This window comes from Rhea americana, unplaced genomic scaffold (genome assembly GCF_003343005.1).
Source record: "Rhea americana isolate MKP2758 unplaced genomic scaffold, rheAme1 scaffold_0, whole genome shotgun sequence".
In the NCBI taxonomy this organism is placed as follows: domain Eukaryota; kingdom Metazoa; phylum Chordata; class Aves; order Rheiformes; family Rheidae; genus Rhea; species Rhea americana.
Window position 1 is genome coordinate 6,018,755 of NW_028185037.1, and position 21,351 is coordinate 6,040,105.

Sequence of the window (21,351 nt, forward strand, 5' to 3'; positions counted from 1 at the left end):
AGGGTTCTGGTGGACAACAAGCTGACCATGAGCCAGCAATRTGCTTTGWAGCCCAGAAGGCCAAAGGTATCCTGGGGTACAATTAGGAAGAGTGTTGCCAGCAGGTAAARGGAGATGATCCTGCCCCTCTACTCAGCCCTGGTGAGGCCTCATCTGGAGTACTGTGTCCAGTTGTGGRCTCCCCAGTACAAGAGAGACATGGAGCTACCGGAGTGAGTTCAAYAGAGGGCTACAAAGATGATTAGGGGACTGGAGCRTCTCTCATACAGAACGGCTGAGAGAGTTGGGACTGTTCAGTCTGAAGAAAAGAAGGCTAAGGGGGGAATCTTATCTTTGAGATATTCAAAAGACACCTGGACGCAGWCCTGGGCAACATGCTGTAGGTGACCCTGCTTGAGCAGGGGGGCTGGACTAGATTATCTCCAGAGGTCCTTTCCAGCATCAGCCATTCAGATTTAGCATTTCAGGTTTGCTTTTCAGGGCCCTGACCTGAGGAAAGAGTTATGAGCTCTGTGTCTGACTGAGATGTTTGTCCCAAAGGCTTGTGTTGTAACTAGCACCTCAGGACCTGATGATATGGCAGCACTCCAGGACCCTTTCTGACTGCTGATTGACCCAGAGAAGCTATAGTCAGACGCAAGTCTTCTGAGAATGGCAGAGGGGGCACAGGCTGCCCTCCTGTGCTTTCTGCCCCTGGCACTGGAGATATCCTCCCAGCTCCTCTAGGRAGAAAGTGACTTATGTCTGGATAGTTCTAGCTCCTTTCCCAATTCTTCCMTGAGGAGCTGATATACAATACAAATCTGGTGAAAACTAGCCACTGCTTGCTTTTGATTGGCACTGAAGTCTCAAAGGTCTTGGCAGCAGGTATCATCAACCAAGTAAGAAAAGACCATGTGTGACAATCTTATCTGGTGTTCTATTTTAGAAATTAAAATCACTCTTCTGATCAAGCTGAAACAACAAAGACATTTACAGAATTACAGAGGCCTAAGACCTTCATCAAGAATTTAATCAGTGGCAATCTGGGTTGGGTTGGCAATCAGGTTGAGTTTCTTTTGTTTGCCTGTGCATAGAGAATAGACAAAGAGCGAGCTTCATATCACCAAACTGTGCTTTTCTTTCGCTCTTGCGATCCARTTTAGCATTTACATGCCTCTTTCTTATTAAAATAGAAAAAACAAAGAAGCTTGTCGTTCCCAGTCCAGGCACAAAATGAACAAGTGGTGACACACATGCACACACATGTCTTTCAGTCCATGCTTACCCACAAACCTGGCCTCACTCTTGTGATGCTGCACACTTAGTGCATGGACTGTTTCCAGTGGGGAGAGGGTCACCTCAGAAAATAGTCTGGTAATGTGTGGTTTCTCTACTGTGCCCTGTCATGAGCTTGAGATACCCAGAGAGAACTCAAGACAAGCACTGGGCTGGTGTTTGTTTTGGGCGTAAGACTGTGTGATGTGTCACTATGAMTCACCAGAAAATGACCACATAGCAGGTGGTGGGCCAGATGAGGGTGAGGGAACTGCTGCAGTTGAGATCCAATACCTCCTACTTTGTTTATGCCTGCACACCACCTTCTAGCTGTACATTGCCCACAACTTGCTGAGATGCAAGGCTTCAGCCAGAAGGTTGTGCCACAGCCGCAGGGTCAGTGCGAGGACTAACATCTAGGTTGCCTTCTTGGGGGAAACCATGAAAATTCTCCTTGGGAGAGGCATTTCACCAGGGCAGAGCCTTGGGAACGGTGGTTCAGAGTCTCAGGTCTTAGAAATCAGCAACTGTAACTACCATGGAAACATGCTGACTGGTACGAGCCTAATTTCTGATCCATAACATCGCTACTCTTCCAGCAGTGTACCATTAATACAAACATTGGTATCACACACTGAAATCACAGGTGCATGTGACATCTCTGTATTCATTTGTGGAATGGTGTGTGTAACTAGTTTTGGTTGTGGCRTTACTAGGGAGTCACTGCAGGAACACAGCACAGGTAGATAGAGGCTGTTATTCCTCAGTTCTGGAGATGCCAGATCTCAGACCACCATTAGGTCTGCCATGGTTGTCACTGTAAACTCAAGGAGATCCAGAGAAAACTCTGCTTTGGATAAATTTCCTATATCCATACACATAGTGTGGAGACACACACACAGAGGAATCAAGAGTCACCATTTGGGATCGTGAGTACTCCTAAGAAACAAACGGACATCCATACATTCCATAAACAGTAACGATGGGAGTGAGACCTCCTTCTGTATGACTTTTGTGGTCTTTTGCATCCTAGAAGCTTGGACAAACAATCTTTAACAGTGTTCTTATGGTTTACACACTATATGTTGTTCAATAGGAAACAGATGCAAAGAGTCTGGCTAAAATACCTTTTCCTGCACAGCTACAGGCACCTCTATTAGATATCATTTTTACATTCAGGCATGTGACATTTTGCTTTTATGGCTATAAGTGATATAGAATGAAATAGCAGGTCTACTGAAGGATGGGGGCTGTGCAATAAGCAGCAAGGAGGTACTCCTGCGGGAGCTCCTCAAGTACTTCACCTCTCACTTGAAAACTCAGTGACTGCAGCTTTCTTTGTGTTCAAAACCAGAAGTATTGCCTCTGGCTGCAGCTGTAGAGGGCTTACTTCTGCATTCAGTTCTCCTCCCATTAATCCAGTAAGTCCTTTGAAGTAACACAGTGTCAGGACACTGGATTTACTAGAGCCACTCAGGGAGATCCTTTGACAGGGTCTGTGACTGAGTAACACCTACTCAACAAATCATGCACTACTGTCAACCTAATGAAGACCAACTCTGGCAGTGGTGGGAAAAGCTGACCCTTGACCCTACTGAGAAAACTGCACAGTGATTTTGACATTTGACTAAATATAAGCTGGAAGAGGCTTCAGGAGATGTCTCGTGGGCCCTGCTGTCAGAGGTGGTGGTTAGGAAGAAAGACAGCCATGATCTTATATTCCTATTTGAATTTAGTGATAGCAACTGAATCTTTGAACAGCAAAAAGCGTAAGTCCTTCATGTCCTGATCCTGGGTTCACTGAAGAGGAGCTTGGCATTCCTGCTGGACACAAATGTGTGCTGCTCATTGTGACCAAAGGTTTCCTGCAAAGCAGTCACAGGCATAARAAACACCACTGCTATGGGAACCAGGCCATTCCCAGTTGCTACAGAGCTGGAGAAGAAACATCCCTGGAGCAGCTGCTGCAGCCAGGCAGCCAGGTACCCTGTGGAAGTGCTCACTGACATGAAATGCAAGGCCCAGCCAGGCCTGCACAAGGCTAAGAGGTGTCCCTGCTCTGGGGCCATGCTGGTCTGGTCAGAGCCAATCTCTCACCAGTGCTGCCCTGCACAGGCACAGTGCCACATCAGGAGATGCTGGCAGCTGTGGATGGGGGGTCACCGTGGGTCCTATAGCTCTATATTGTGAAGCACAGGAWAAGCCACAGGAACAGCTCCCAAGGAAGGGCAGTCTCTCTGGGCCTCCAACTGCCCAGAGTGATGCAGAATTTCTAGCTCTACTGACTGTACCCATGTGTAGTAGAGCAGAGGAACTGTTCTGATTTATATTCACTCACATGCTCCCTTTGCTCTGCTCTCTGCCCCATGCTGCCAAAAGTTAGTAAAGAYGTATTTAGATTCTGGCAAACTGCGGCAGAGACCCTTGCAACGAAGATGGCTGTCACCACCAAACAGTGACCAACCAGGCTATYAGAGAAATTTGATTTCCCATGCAAGTGCCACCCTATGTCTGGATCCCAATGAATTAGGGTTTTTTTGTTTTTAGCAAACACTCTGTTCAATTGTATATGCAATACTCAGTCACTAATATGCCATCAAGAGCTGCCAGGAAGCAACAGTTTTCAGACCAGCTAAGGTAGTATCAGTCTAATCCCACTAGTTCCATCTCTCTCTCTCTCTGTATGTACATGTAGGAGACTAGATCCCACCTGTGCAAATGTCCTTCCAGTCAGCCCARAGAGCTGAGCCTGCCTTATTCTCTGCTGCCTCTTCCTTGGGAGTTTTGAGTGTAGCAGGCTATCTCCCTTCCTTCTGCCTACTCTATTTTCTGATCCAGCTACACCAAATTCCTGAGGATYATCTGAGTAAATTCAGTCTTGCGTATTGTTATGCTTGCAATTATCTCAGTTTGAATCTCCATCCTTCCCTTCTTCYCTTCTTTCTTCCATCTCAGGATACAGGATCTATAAATCAGAAAGGAAAGGAGGTGTAGCWGTTGCTTAATAATTTGCTGTATATCTGTAACTTTAGGTTAGTAAATACAATGATTCTAAAAGATAATAGAGCCCTATCTAAAGATGTTCAAGTTCAAGAATTTCAATGAGAATACCAATATGCTTTAATATGCATGTGCATATGTGCATATATAGATATATATATTTTTTTAATTGTGATCCAGGTGACGTATATGAAGTGGAATGAAAAATGTGGCCACACTGATATGGTAAGTCTGCTGGCGATAACATGATCTCTCATTGCTATGTTGATAAGTGTCTGAGAAGAAAATTTATGTCTGTGGTTTGCTATGCCATACACAACATAAGCCATTGTATCTGTTTGTACCAAGAAAAAAGGCCAAATTATGGTTAAACATTTATTTGATCTCATTCTCTTGCAGGTGGTAATCACAGAAATGCTCATCTACATAGCAAAAGTTTTTAAAATAAATGCCAAATATATTAGGAGCAGTTATAATGAACACATTGATATTCAGATTTTTAACCTCCTTAGATTAATGGTCCCATTTCAAATCAAAGCATGACTCTTCCTTGCTGCACATAATAGACCCAGTCTATTTAAACACATACTGTAAATCAATGCATAGATTTATCACTGATATTAGAGAGCCTTTGCAGATCGTTAAATGAATAATCACATTAAGGAGCTATACTCAGCTATTTTAGACTGATTTTGTGGGATACTCTTTATTCCATGGTCCTTAAGATATAGCATAAATTATTACTAAATATTACACATGTCATCATTACATGTGAAATGCTCAGTTTCCTGGCTGTTGTGGTAGAGTTGCATCGCTTGCTCTCTGCACTGTCTACAGAAGGGAGAGTAAACACTGCCGTGAGTGGCAGGCTCTCCTTTGACAGCCGGCTTCTGGAGGGCTTCCACGTGCAGGCAGAGGGGGCCTAAGAGCCTGCCCAGGCAGCTGTTTGTCTGGCAGTCCCTGGGTTATGGCTCAGGCTTTGACGGCGGCGTGGACAGAACTTGAGCTGTTAATGTGCCTGTCCTTTGTCACTAGGGCAGTTGCTGGTGTCTGTAGCGCTGCCAGGCTGAGAACACTGCAGGGYGGCTGACGGTAGCCTCCGGGGAGGAAACAGTGATCCCCCTCGCYGCAAAACTCCTGTGGCCAACAGACTCCCGTTTCTACTCCACTTTCTCCAGCTGTAAAAGCAGCTGCACAGGCTGTAGAAAATCTGTGACAGGGGCTTGTGTCCTTTGAAGCTCCCTAGCCTGTGTTAGAGTGTGGTGTTGTTCATGACAGTGATTCTGTGTAGAATGAAAATCCAAACAGTAGATAATTAGCATCATGCAGTTGTTACCTGATCTYTGGCCTTGTCATCTGTAGCACTTCATATTCTGTCCACTAGTGCCCSCCTTGATCGATCCCTAGTAAAACTAAACACATGCAAGTCTCTACACATCTTTATAAACATCATTTTATAAGTAATCTTATAAATTACTTATGGCAAGGGAGATATAAAAATACTCCATAAAGAGACTCAACCATTTTTAGGAACTTAATGTTACAGCAACTGTCCAATCCTAAACCTTCAGCTCTTCAGCTTTTGCCTAGGACTTTCCCACTTGAAAATGCACCTTCCCCCTACAGTGCAGATTGGCTTTCTGAAGTTTTGAAGGGGGCACCCATCAGCACTTTCCAAAAGCTTTACCCAAGGAGCACTACTGAGAGAAAAGGTGAAATGGGCCATGTGGAGCAAGAAGTGTGTAAGAACAGATGGGAGGTGGAGTGCTCTAAAGCCAGACAATTCAGTCCTGTCATGGGATGACTGTGTGYAGCTCGCAACAGCAGGACCCCAGGTACTGAGGAGCCCTGAGGCGCTTGCGCACATGCCCCCAGTGTCTTCCTTTGTCTAGAGCCTCTGTTAGTGGATAACACTCTTTGGAATGATTTAGCAGGAAAGCAAAGAATGTAAACTGAACAGAAGGTTTTCTCAAAGATACAATTTATAAAACATTTAACATACACTTAATAAAACCTAAGAAACTTTTATAGGGAAAAAAAATGCATTATGCATCAATGATGTCCAACCTTTTTATGAAACCAGTGCTGTGCTTAATCTGTAATTACTTCCTTTAAAACAAAAGCAGGTACAGCTAATGCACAGTGCATACTCTCCCTTTCTTTAGGTGATTATTGCCATGTTGTCATATGTACTCACTTTAATGGTATGCTTGCTGCAACTCAAGACTCCAGTCAAGTATGAAAATCTGACCTGAATTATCTGCACAAATATGCTCTGGCATAGTCTGATTTGGAGTAATCCAGGAATGAAAATTTGGCCTAAACTGATGTTTTTATCAATTCCAGACTTGTTTGCTGTGAAATTCGAACAGATCGGTGACTCTCTTCTCCCAAGGCAAAGCTTAAGGTTTAGAGATACTGACCTTCAGCTGCAGTCTGAAGTGAATCCATAACCATTTCAGAACAACTAAAAGAAGGAAAATAGAAAACAAGGGATGGAAAGAATGTGGATGATAGATACTTCATCTGAATGTAAGCAAGGTCACTCATTCACAATCCTCAGCATCAATCAACTTGTCAAAATAGGCTCAAGGGCTATGGTGCTTACTGAGACTAATAGGAAAAAATAAACATTTCTAAACCTAAACAATGATCCCAAATCCTAATCTATTTATATAACTTCTGAGTACTCACATTTCCTCTCAGAGTGGGCATTACCTGATAATCTTCAGTGCAATATCTCTTTTTTCAGGAAGCACATGGAGTTTATGTGAAAACATGATAGTAACCTTTTTCTGTACTGTACACCAAATCCTATGTTCTCTCTATCTTTCTGAATGCAAAAGGAATGAAATATATCAGAACTGAGACAGCTCTAGCATGGCTAGTGTAACGAAAACACCTGCAGAAGATCTGGCGAGGAGTCAGTGACTGGCAGAGTACGTGGTAGCAGCCCCAGTGTGTGAAACTACGCACTGACCAGGCCGAGACATGCATGTTCCATTTTGTTAACAACGTCTAGCTGCATCCTGGGCAGAAGCTGCTCAAKGGTTAGCACAGCTGGCACAAGGAAATTGTTCTAGCAGATTTAAGGGGCCCTTAAGAACAACGTGTCGAGTCCGGCCCATGCATCGGACCCATGCATYGGACCCGTGTCTCCAGCAGCCTCCCATCGGCGACCCGTCCTCATGGTTCCTGGGGCTCCCCATGCAGCTTGCAGTGTAGAAGTCCTTTATTAAATCTATCCCATTTAACCCCTTCTGAGCCTTGAGAGTCCTTCTCTGCTGGTATTAGACCCTCTCTTGCCAGCCTTGTGATCACAGCTAGTGACAGGAAAGTAAATCCACATTCCTTACTTGCCATGGAACCCCACTCAATGTAACGTACTCCAGTACAGTGAAGAATGTAAGAAAATGACGACTGAAAAAACAGTAGTTCTACAAGTAAAAGCGTCCACTGTCTGTGTTACTGTTAGAGAGAAACTCTTTAAGACAAGGGATCACCAAGTRGATATGCTTGTTTCTGAGCTCACCACTGGAAGGTGGAGGAGGGTACCATTCCTAGAAACCCTGACTAGTGTAGGGGTTCAAAGGCTACTTGGCTCAAAGGCTTTCGCTTGTACTGTGCTTAACAGACCTGGGTTATAGTCCACTAATCAATCTAGTGCTAATATCTATGTTTTATTCACCTTCATGAGGCGAATTTAATCATACCTATACATATCACCTAGACACAWAGAACACAAGATCACTAAACCAAGATCTTGTAATCTAATTGGAACAAGTGCAATGGCAAGTACAGCTCTCAGATCAAAGATCTGTTTTCTTCTCATATATTTATTGCTTATAGCTAAATACCAARCAACACTAAGTCAAACATAGGTGCCGAATTGCAAAATACAAACAAAAAAATCCTACATAGCAAATAGACAAGCCTTCATATCTGGCCTAATAGTTACCATGGCCCTTGAAATTTCATCTACATGCAAATGAATACACACACCCTAGCCTCAGAATTTTGCCATATTTCTTGCATAAACCCAAAGAAGATCTACATAGTAAACATTTTTTCAGAAAATCTAATACAAAGAGCAGAATAAAATCCTATCCAAAACACAAGTTTTGCTACTGTCTTTTAAAAAAAAAAATTTGGGGGGGTGCTCTTCGTAGAATCATAGAATCAGTAAGGCTGGAAGGGACCTCTGGAGATCATCTAGTCCAACCTCCCCGCTCAGCAGGGTCACCTACAGCATGKTAGACAGGGTTGCATCCAGGCGGGCCTTGAATATTTGTAGAGAAGGAGGCTCCACGGCCTCTCTGGGCAACCTGTGCCAGGGCTCCGTCACTCTCACAGGGAAGAAATTCCCCCTCACRKTCAGGCGGAACTTCCTGTGCTTCAATTTCTGCCCATTGCCTCTTGTSCTRTCACAYGGSRCMACTGARAAGAGTTTGTCCCCRTCCCCTTGACACTCTCCCTTCAGGTACTTCTACACACTGATMAGATCCCCCCTCAGTCTTCTCTTYCCCAGGCTRAASAGGCCCAGCTCTCGMAGCCSTTCCTCATAGGGCAGGTGCTCCAGCCCTCTGAKCATCTTCRTAGCCCTACRCTGGACTCTCTSCAGTAGCTCCAYGTCTCTCTTGTCCTGRGRAGCCCAGAACTGGACACAGTACTYGAGATGAGGCCTCCCCAGGGCTGAGTRGAGGGSCAGGATCACCTCCCTCGACCTGCTGGCAACACTCTTCCCAATGCACCCCAGGAGACCATTGTCATTCACCAGCCATTGTCATTCACCAGCGCATGCATGATTCCTTGCAGTTCTCCAGAGAGAAGAGGTTCCGTGAAGGTAACTTTGAATGTTGAGGTTAATATCCTAATAATAGGTTCTACAGAATTCTTTGTTCTCCAAGAATTGAAGCTGCTGAATTTCTGAAGAAAAAGTTCAAATTTTCAAAGACTAGAGAGACAGAAACATAAAAAGAGGAAACATGGCTCCCCTACCATGACAAGTAGCCTCCTAATTGGGGATTTCACATGGATACTAGGAGATCCGTGTGCCAGTTCCAAGAGATGCTGTATTCATTATATTAAATGATTGCTCAACATAATCATTCCTTGGGGCAAGGGTTTGCATGGCTCTAGATGCCTTCTCCTGAGRGAAGTTTCTGGGTTCCAGCATCCAGATGAAAAAAAGAACCTGCCAATGCTCAAAAACTACTTTCATGACTTGMGCCACTGGACTGCACTGTTAGGCTGAATAATCTTGTCATGCAGTGCTAACATCAACTTTAGTCAGTGGGCTGTGTTAGACTCCGCAAAGAAACTGTAGCAAAAAAATCCTGGCCTGGCTGGACAGGGCAAGATTCAGGGAGACATCAAAGTGTCTGAGGTGAAACCCATCTATATCTCTGCATACGTCTGCCAGAATAAACAAAGGAATGTATGTAAGTTATGTGGCTTGTATAAAGACCAAATATACACTTAATCTTCCTAGTGAATCACCTTTTTCACACAAAGATCAGCAGTGATCCCTAGCAGAACAGCTGCTCAAACACATTCAGCTCTGGCCTCAGAAACCTCCCACACCAATGTCATGAGTAAAAAGCTATAAAAGAGCTGTTCTGCCACATWGGAGGGTCAAACAGCAGCCTGCAAATGTTTTTAATAGGGGAGAGTATGACTACAGATATTCATTCCTCTCTCTTAATGGCCTTATTCAGAAGCAAAAAGTTTTTTTTATGAAAAACGTAAGTATTAGAAAGTGTAAGCTCCTGAAATACTGATCTAGAAAGAGCTGCGTATTATCTTCTAAACACCTTCATTYTTTTTACTTTCTTACAGCAGAAGCAATCAAGGGGGAAAATCAGTGATATAAAAATCTCATTGTTGGAGAAACTTTTCAGTTTCAAACAAGAATCATTAACTAATACAAGTTCACTCTTTATTATGTGCCATCCATTAAATGCATGTTTTGTCCTCAGCCCATATCCACAAAATTTACATTATTCAATTTGAATTCATACGTTTTAGCAAAACATTAATCACACAGGAATAGTGTCTTGCCCACCTTATAAGACAGAAACATTTCTGAGATCATGAAATTTCATGTGGACCAGCTCATGTTTCTTTGTTCTTTATAGTGGCCATTTTGATCTTTAAGAAGTGACAAGGCAAGCTGTTTTGCTTACCAAAGCAAAATCTGCATGTGTACATTCATATGTGCATGTATTTTACAGTCAATGTGCATATATCTTATCATCAGTCCCTCCTAGGCATGTTTGAACCTATTGACCAAATTTGACAAAAAGGAAGAAGTCTCAAAGTTTTAATTTCCTACATGTTCCATGGAACAGTCAAAAAGAAGAGAGGCAGCTCATCCGTGCTCCCTATAGGGAAAGGCTACAACCTTTCTTGGAGTTCAGGGAATCCACATGGGAGCTACGTATCTGGGCGCAGGTCTGTAGAATATGAGACTTCACTGGTTCTGTTGCTCACAGAGTCACTTGTTTCGAACCCAGGCAAGAGCAATCATTTCCTCTGAGAATCCTCACAGATCATAGGGAAGCCTCTGAAATTCCTGTATAGTAGATTTTACCTTGATTCATTGCAAAATGAATTATTCCTGAACTACTTAACAGTATTATCCATCACCTGGGTTGTACAAAAAATTAATCAATACCAAAGCAGCAAAGAAGTGTGTAACAGTTTGTTATTTTCCCTGGGGCAGCATTGAGAGGGTTTTTGTTTGTTTGTTTTTGCCTTCATCATTAAATGGGCAAAATAAAGACATGATACTTATGACTGAAGCTACAGATAAATACAATGTTGGGGGGGGGGTTAGGTTTTCTCTGCAGATATCTCTTCATTAGATACTCTCTCCAAAGCTTATTATAAAATATTTTTGAACTAAAGCCTATCTTATCCACTTTTAATGGAGACTACTAAGAATACTACATGCATGTTAACTTACTCAATGGGCTATCATTAGTTGAGTGACCAAATTAGACAGTTTAATGAGAAACTAAACAGGTAATGAGTTCACAATTATTTTGCAGCCATTTGCTTACTTTATTAAACTTGCCAAGGACCTAAATCAGTTATCTATCAAAAGAACTTCCAGAAGAAACATGATAACAAAGGTCAGTGTATTTCAAGCAGGAACAGAACCACTGCTGAAAGGTTTGTGAACTTTCAACTGACTCACCTCCCAGTATTTTAGGGCCAGACCCATCACAGCCATTGTAGCCCCTTGTCAGCTAACAATATTTCTATGTCCTTCCCAGCAGATGAATAGGGAAGAAAGGGGAAAATAATTCAGGAGTGAGATTTGCAAAAAAGTAAAAAAGTGGCTAAATGAGCATGTGATTCTAAATATCCCTCCTGCATGTGATTTGCGAGGGAATACAAAGGAAAAGGAAGGAGTGGAGCAGTAAGGATTCCTGCCTTAAACAGAAGATGATGCTACTCTCCTAAGAAATGCTCCCATACAACAATGCCAGGTGGTAAAGCTCCAAGAAATATAGTTTGAGTGTGTGATAATATTTCCTTGGACAGGGGAATAAAATCTAATCAAAAGATAAGTTGCACTACAAGAAAAGAAGTTGAAATTGCAATAAAAAATAAGAGGAGAGGTGGAAATAGGAAAAATTAATTGATGGATTGAATGGATCCTAAGACAGACCAGCCCAACAGATATGTAGATGCCTATATTTAAGACAAGTCACTTCAGACATGTCTTTTGGCTGCATGTAATCATGGTTCAAATCTAGTAAAAGAGGTCCAGCTCTGTCTTTCTTCCCTACTTAATTTTTCTTCAGTCTTGTTTCCTCAGCTTCCACCTTTGTTTTTTTCCCCATATATCTTTATTTTGTGTCTCATTCCTCTCCCCCCTGCACCCTGCCATCATTTCAGACAGCTTTTAGTGCCAAAACTTCYTCATTTTCTTCTTTTCTTTTTCTCCAAGTTAATTTTGCCTTACACTCCAGTCTCCTTGTACTCTTAGCCTCAGTGGAGAAAAAAAGCTCATGCTTACACACAACACCAAGTCCAGCTCCCCACATTCTCCTCACTTCCTCCGKCCTTGCTCTACACTACCTCTGCTGCTTTCTTGCATTTTCCCTTAGAACAGGAACAGCTATAGCTCGAGTTCTGAACTTCTGACCTCTATTCACCTCTCTGGTTAGGAAATGACTTTCAACTACATCTCCTTCCGCATCTTTCCCTCATACACATACTTGGATAGAGATTGGAAGAATGTTTGTCATACAGGAAATTACTTGGTACTTGCTGTCGTTAGCAAGCTTTCCCAGTGCAGGTTGGTCTTGTATGCCTACTAACCTGAGCGAATTTTGTGTGTGCATGTGCAGATGATACTTCAGGAGGGACAAAAATGGTGTTATGTAGCATACATTAAGCATAATTTTGCAGTATAACAAGAATTTGCAGTCCTATTCATATTCTGATAGAAGAAAAGATTTATCTCCTTTGCATGCCTTATCCATCTTGACAACTCTGGCACATTAGGAAGACACCTGTTTTAAATCATTTTCACATCCATCTATTTTCCTGTGCATTCTCTGGAAGATCCTGCCAGTAGATTCCAGGTAATCAAACGTTAAGCCATTATAAATGTTGTTAATCTAGTAGGACTGCTAACAAGATTAAAGCTAAGCATGTATAGATGGCTGAACCCAAGTAATCTAAAACTTAGAAAATCAAAAGATTAAGTCCTGAAACCACAAACGGTATCTACTTTCAAAAATCAGTGTTCAATACTTTGGGAGAGTAAACGTAGTAATACTATTATCRAATTATTCTAGATCAGGGGAACAGAAATTTTTCTAAATATGCCACTATACTTTCTGCTAACTTTAGATTACTTCATGATACTACCAACAAGTAAAGATGATTATCATATTCTGAACCTGAAAGTGAAATATTTGGACTAGACACAATGCTTACTACTTTTTTTCTTTTTTAGTTAGCTGTAAATTATACCAACTACTTCTACCTAAATTTAAGGATCAGTTAAAAATTGAGAAGTCTTTAATGCAATGATACAGAACAGCATTTTTATAGTATAGTGAGTGTTAGTGTACTTACCACAATGGAAGAAGTACACAGCCTCCTGAAGTGCTCTTGAGCTGTGTTAAGACTGGGACAGAACTGATGCCTTCCTAATCATATGCAATACAGAATGATTTAATTTAATTCTTCTGTTGTAACTATTGCACTGAGTAAATAGATATTTTGGGGAACAGCAGAAGCTGTATTATTTATTAGTTCTATAATAAGCACTTTTGAGTAAATTATTGGAAGCATTATCTATTCCTACACAAATATTTTTCTAATGTCTGTGTTATTTGAAGGCTACAGGCAATCCTCATACTTTTATATTTTTCTATAGCATCAGCATCTTTTTGTTTGAATCGTGTCTCAGAACTCCTTCACTAGCAGACTTTAAACACATGGGAAACCATAAACCAGCACCTGAGATATATAATAGAGCAATAGGGTTTTGATGAGTATTTTTACAAGAGTGTAAAATTCCAGAAAGTGTTCTTATGTTCTTTTGCAGCAGGTTTTTTGTAGTAATGTGAAATCTTGATGAGTAAAAAGAACTGTGAGCCCCTTAGTGTTAATATTCAATGTCACTGGAAGTTGATTTGAGCACTTCTAGGCTTGTGTCAGACTTCAGAATAGAAAACATCAGTAAACCCACTGAGATCGCAAGTGGAATTGTTACCCTAACCAGTATCAGGGTAGCCCAATTCTAACTAAGTGAGCTTAATGCTCCCCTACAATGACAGCACAAATCTATGGGATATCTGATGTGCAAAATGGTCTTATTCGCTGTCAGTTAGTGATTATTAGTGACTATCTTCTTCCCTAACAAAGAATTGGTAGAAGAATTCTTCTAACAAAGAATTGGTTTTCATCAGCCTTTACTAAAATAAAGGAATAAAAGGGACATTCTTCACACATTTTATCAGAAAAATCCCGCATCTCATTATCTGAAAACCAACAGCAACACTTCACAGTAGCAAAGCTGATGGCAGTGTATTACAAAACCTAAAATTCAAACTCACAAAATTATGAAGGTCTCTCTGATTAGGTGGTTGACAACCTGATCCTTCTTTCTTCCATAAAGTATTCCAATTACAATGTCTTTAAATTACTCAACTTTCTCTTCAATTAGCAAAGGTTGATATTTCAGTCCATACTCTGTTAGTCAGAATTATAGATCTCCTTGAATGTTTATAGATCTGGAAGAGCATTCCTGCTGGAGGACTCCCATATGGTCCACTGATGAATGGAAAATCTGACCAAGTATTTTGTTGTTTTTTGGGGCATTATCCTGTGTTTTCTTTTGGTACCAGACTGGTCTTCACCTGACACCATTGCAGAGGCTTTCATACTCTACCCAAGAATTTACGCAAACCAGCCAGGAAGCCTTTGAGGATCTCTCTTGGAGAAAGGAAGAAACAAGTTTAATTTTGTTTTGGCAAATGTACTATYTGTTGTCAGGCCTCTTCTGTGTCTTAAGAGTTGGTGTAGAGAATTTCCATCTTGATGAAAGAGCTCTTATCATCTTCTGAGGCATGCATGATCAAAGCTCAACATATATGTAGCCCAATCACATTTTCTTAGGTGGGAGGCCAGAAGCTTTCTTTTTAAAGTCTCTAAAGTCCAYGTCAGGGTTCTCATTCGTTAGAAGTACAATACACATTTAAAAGCTCTCCTTAATCTACTTACTTTCCAGGCTTATGGTGTGAGGAAAGGAGAAAAGAGTTTAATCCCTTTCTGAAACTGAAGGATTAACTTACATGCTACTGATAAAAACACTGGTTCATTATACCAGTGATGGCTCACAGGCATCATGAGAGAGTTCCGACATGTCTTGTCAGAAGTTCAGCTGTGGCTTCCATGCCAGGGTTCAACATTTAAGCACCTGGATGCTTCTGAGTAATCTAAAGTTTAGTCTGTGGAAAGAGGTAAAGCAGAAGGCTCTACTGAGACTGATATATCTACTCTGCTTCTCTTAATTCTCCAGTGTTACATGTATACTGTGATTCATAAGGTTGGGAAAGTTGGCTGCCTCTCCTCTCAAGTAAAATATGTTGATGGCAACCAGAAAATCAACAAAAGTTTTTTTGTCTGTATCCTCATCTGTGTCCTAGTCTACTAGCTATATCCACATTGTTAGTATATATTCCTTCAGCTTTCCAATACTMCTAATAATCACACATTTAGAAAGTAAATGCATTATTCTTTTTGGAAAGTCAAAAATCTGATAATTCATTGTACACAGAGCCTCCCTTGCCATATACCATAATGCTTGGAAGATTTTCCAGAGCAAAAAGTCCTGGGACTAGAGCTTTCCAAGTGTTTAGTGAAGAGTCTCAGGCATACTTCCACAGATCTCTGCTTCCATTCTCTGCATCTTGTTTATGTAGAGAACCACAAATTTTAGAAAATACTCAACCCCACTACTGAAGAGTAGAACAAGTGTCTTGACATTGAGAGAAGTAAATCCAGGAAAAAAATTTACACACATYTTTTCCCACAGGAATACAAGGAAAGAATTCAGTTCCCAGGAATCATCTAGTGCAAACTAAGACTCTTTCTCATTGCAAAACATCTGTATTCCAGGCAATCACATATTCTCTGTAACTAAGGGACCACCTAGTCTTGCCGTGGAAGTGTGAACTACTTTTATGTGTGAACTACCAAGTAGCTCTCTGCTTGCATGTGGGACCACTAGGTCTCTGTCTCTCTGTAGCACATAAAGAATGAAAGTCACAGCCTTTTCTTCCTCTTCTCAAAAGAATTAATTGGCTCAGCTTCCCTCAAGTGGTCTTTGGTTAGTCCATGCCTTTGGTCTGGCCATAATATCACTCACTTTGAGGTGCACTCCAGGTTTTCAAGAGAGCGATCAGACCTTTTCATGGTTCTGAAGTCTTCCTCACTTTTATTTTTGCTAATACTTCACAGCGGTGAACTCTGTCTTTAAATCAGTTCTACGCATCTACAGTCGCCTRTACCTGTTTGCTATCTGCCTAGTCTTGGCCAGCTCTTCCATGAGACCTTCCACCCATGCAAATCTTTGTCTCCCTTCTTCTTGCATGAGCAGCAGGATCAACTTCTCCTTCAATAGCCTGATCAGGTATCATCTTCRCCTCTTCAAAGTTAACATTTCAGGTTGTAGATTGGACAGCAGAAAAGGTAATTGTCCCCGTGATCCCAGAAAGAAGCAAAGCTACTCCAGGTTGATAGGCTCCTTCTCCCCTTCTGCTGAATAATATCAGGTTCCTGAAGAAGAAGGAAAGGGTGCTGTTTCCTTTGCTGCTTTGTTCTGGAAGACAGCCATATATGGCAGGCAGCCAACTGAAGATTTGCTTTTAGCAAAGCAAGACTAGCTTTTACTAGAAGGATGTTTTTCTCTCCTGTCAGTCTGAAATTGGCTGTAGTTGCAGTCAAAATACTATCACACATTAAAAACTGAGTTAATAACAGAACATTTGTATTTACATAGCATGCATGTGTTTTTTGGATGTATGAACATACATACATATATACAGATCAACAGATAGACAGTAAGCTGTAAAATACAGAAACATAGATCTATTTGATGTAAAAAAGGCTAAGAGGCAATGGAGCAGAACATTGTTCAGAACAAAGTAGACTTCAGCATGCTCCATTATTAATAGCATGATGTGGCCTCTAATGATCATGGTTAGGGATTAGCTGCATGTTCCTCTCTAAGATGGGTTTCCCCAGCTGACAAATTGAAGAATTTGGCTCAAGTGGGCTATCACTGCTGTAACACTGCCAGAGGACAGTACAAAATGTCTGTGTCAGTCATTTCTTGTGATCCCAAACATTCCCCACAGGATGATTTATTACAAGGAGCAGAAAAATGCATGACACACAGATTCTAGCTGTAAGGGTTGTTTTTGATAAAAAGACGTCAGAGTAAACTTTCCCTTTTTTCTTTCATCAAAAGAAACCAAAACCAGAACAYTGGAAATCAAGTTACAACCATGAAGTGGGTTTTCACATGCTTGTCTTCCAAGGGGCTCAAAGTTAAATTTAACATTTTCTCCAAGCATTTGAGGGAAGGAATGAAAACTGACAGGTTTCCATCTAGTAATGCTCAGGCTGACAAAAAAGAGAATATAAGAGTAGATGGGAGACCGTGGCTACTGAAAAACAAAACCCAAATGCAAAGAGCCTATGACTCCTGCACAAGAAGTAGCACAGACTGCAGAGCAACTCTGTGATTCACCCATAGGCCAAGAATTTAGGAGCCCAGGCAAGCTGTGCATATGATGTTCCCTGCACAAAGGCTATACRCATAGGCTTTTGCACTGTCTGCAGAACAACGTAAGGGGACCAGGGTGGCTGGGGAAGATGGGAGAGGTGAATTCCACACCAAATGAGTATTAATGATCAAGCTGCACAAATCTTCAGGTTAAGAAAACTTAATTCTCTTTGTGTGCAGCCATATGTTAACATTTTCCTTCCCAAGTAATCCTTTAGAAACCATGAAATACCAGGAGAGGTAATGACAGAAATAATCTGTCAAGTGATAATAAAAAGGAATGTAATAATCTTCAGAGGCTCCCAGGGGATGAATCATCCTTTTTTTCCCACAGCTTGTTATCTGCTTTTCCTACCTTTTCATCTCTCTCATTCATAAGTAATACTAGTATTTGCCTAGCCTTGGCATTATATTGAATGAAGAAGGCAGCAAAGTGCTGGCCATGAGAGGTTAGAAACACTGAACAAATACAGAAATATGTAAGGGTCAGTCATGTTTATATTGCCTGTGTTCCTTACTCCACTTAACTCTATTTCTTTATGGGCTGTTCTGCTTTGAAAAACAGTGCTATGGAATTTCTTGTTTAAATGTCACACTTACCAACAAAACATCTTCATCTTCACTTTTCACACATAAAGAAGGCATCTAAAGTAGCAAGGACCAAAATGAGTACAGCAATTCACATTTTGCAACATTGCTTAAGTCCTTCTGAAAACACAACATTCATTATGGTTCAGTCCTTGGATTTGTTTAAGGTTTTCAAAATTCCTTCACTACCAGGAAAACTTTGAACTTTTTTCTCTTCTTTCAATTAAATCTGACAATTTGGCAAAAAAATTGAGAATTCTTTTCATGGCCTTCAGATCTGTCTCTTGTTATATAGATGACTTCTGAAATTTCCAAGTCACAGATTTGAATGTAGAATAAATCTCATTTAATAAATGTAGTTCTATTGAAACCAGATTTCATGAGTCTGAATTCTTCAAAGATTTCCATAACTTGAACAATTTTTGACACTCCATTCCCCCTAAAATCCACAACTATTTTCATAAAAAGTATTATAGCAACATCTATGTATACCTCCTCTTGGGTATCTTTTTCCCAACTTCAGATAATTCCATAAGGTGAGATTGCTAAGTCATCATTTCCTGTCTGGATACATAAAGGTAACACAAGGATAGCTCCTCTGACCACCACGACAGTGTCACTGGAGAAGAAGTTCCCAGTGAGCAACACGAAAAAAATGCCCTTCTTATGTTTACCATAAATATCTTTTACTCTGATCAAGTTTAGACAGGCAGATCCTATATAAAATTGTTGGTAACTCATCTTTATTATTGATGAGTATAATCATGTCTCTGAAGCTACAGAAACTATGATTTCTTTCAGGAATTATTTCAGTATGCATTTTCTTACTTATGTTCAGGAAGCTTAGAAAACTGTATATATACATATATATACACATATGTATATAGCTGTCCCTTTAAAATGTTTCAAGTTTCAGGAGGACTCACAGCACTATGCTAGGTGCTGCTGTTCAGCTTAGGTCCACTGAATTACTTTTGCCATCTGCAGCAGATAAAAAGTAATTTTAGAGAAGAGGTGGTCAGTGAGCCATGCAATGTTACTACATACCTMATGTTTGCACTCCCACTTTAGAGGGACTGCTCCTGATTAGCCCTGACACAAGCATAGTCAGGCATACAAGGTATATAAAGTACAAGATAGTAATAATTCTTTGTTTTATACTCCACTCAGATAAAAAATTGATATTCTCCCTTTTTGTCAGGTATCTCTGAACTCATGGACCCCTGCTCTCCCTATGCTTAGAACCACAATCCTGTGGTAGAAATGTGTAAATAAGTGGGATGTTATTATTACAGTGACCTGTGTTTCTGAATTCAGTTATAACAGTGATTAACCTTTCCTATAGTTACAGGAAGCTGTATCTAAAGGCAAAGGAGGACATTTGTAAAATAACAATAAATGTAGCTAGAGGGAAAGGAAAAAATGCACCAGACATAAACATGCTCTAAATACTGCTCACAACACCCACCATTTAAYCCCTTGCTGCTTTCAAATCTCTCCAGTCTCCTCATACTTTCGGCTTACAGATTAATTTACATCTTCAGTGCAGATCTCCCATTCTTTATTTTACCTTTTCCTTCTACTCCTAAACTTTTTTTTTCCTGATGCCTGCCAAACTATTATTTTTGCAAGATATTACCCATTATCTCAGTTAGTCACTTAGAAATAAGGGGTCTGCAAAATGACTGCTAAAATCCAGCAATATTCGCACTTTCTCATATCTGCAACTGAGTAAACGAACAAACCTGAATCTAATTTAGTCTACATTTTTTTGACTATACATAAAAAATATTATGGAACCAGCTGCATGAGAAAGTCCAATGACATTTTTTTTAGAAAGTTTACTTGAACCTTAAGTTTAAAAGAGTTAAACGTGGCTCTAACTTCCAAAGCTGACATCAGCTTCATCTACAGAATCTGGACAGCTCCTTTCACAAAAAAACATCAGAACTCTATTTGGCACAGTCAATAATGTTCTGTGATTTGCATAACATCAGTTACCAGATATAGAATACTTCCTGATGTTGTTTTGGAAATTCACTCAGATGTGTGAGATGAAGAAATTCTTATAGATAAAATCTGCCTTTAAATTATGCAGCACATCCTGCAGCATATTCATATTTCTACAGCTAACACTGTGTTGGGTACTAGCGGTCAAACACGAAGCTATGCTCTCACCTAAATTGTGTCATGGAAGGCTCCAAGTAGGAAGAAATTACATTTAATTGAGTATTATAAAACTGTATTTTTGATTTTAAATATAGGAACCAGTCTAGGCTTTACTGGTATAAGTCATTCATCTGAGTAAGTAGAAATATCTGTAAGACAATCTGTTGAAAAGTCAGCAGTGTATGAATGCAACATAAACAGGTGTTAACCCATCTGAATCACTTCCCAATGGGGCTACAAATGAAAGGTGCAAATGTAAAGAGCACATTGCTTTCTTTTTTCAAATAGGCAGTGGTATTTGTTGGGAGATTTCACTTAGTCATTGTTAATATTTCCCAAATAATTCCACAAATGGATGGCAAAGTGAGAAAATGGTCTAAAAACTTTCACAATGAGGAACCTGGAGTCAGGGAGCACATCTCTGTTCTGTCACTCAGCTCAACAACATCCTCCCGTCCTAGAACACGGCAGCTGAGAACCCATTCACTGCCAGAAGAGCAGCTGTTCTACATTTCCAGAGTTTAATGCAAATTACCATTGAGATTAATGTTTTTAAACAGAGAATTAACTCCCCCACTGTGCAGTCAACTTGTGATGGAGTTAAGTGTGTTCTTGAAGGGAAGCCAGTGTCAGGATAGGACAATCTCAGTAAAATAACAGATTTGGGTATCTCGATGGTGTAGCATATCTAAGATGCTATTTCCTTGCAGCCACATAAAATATCTCAAGTACTTTTGCAGTTCAAGCAAACATCAGAAAAARGTACCATCCATCATCAATTTCCATAAAGATATATGACAGAAAACATTGACAAGTCTTTAAATTCTCTTATTTTTACCTTTTCCCAGAACTAGAAAAAACATACAAAACAAAAATTTTTAAGTAAATATATTTATTAATGTTGTATTTCTTAAGGCAGAAAAAGTAACAATCCCATTTTATTGTTCTTGATGCCATAACAAGAGACATTAGCACCCCCGTCAACAACTTAATTGATCAGAAAAGTCAAATTCTGG

At 40.5% G+C, this 21,351-nt stretch overlaps 1 protein-coding gene across 1 annotated transcript in view; it reads left to right on the forward strand.

Moving 5' to 3' along the window:
- The window catches only part of EMC2 (ER membrane protein complex subunit 2), a 604,202-nt gene that overhangs the window by 91,305 nt on the left and 491,546 nt on the right, over window positions 1-21,351 (forward strand). The gene's annotated exons all lie outside the window — the stretch shown is intronic.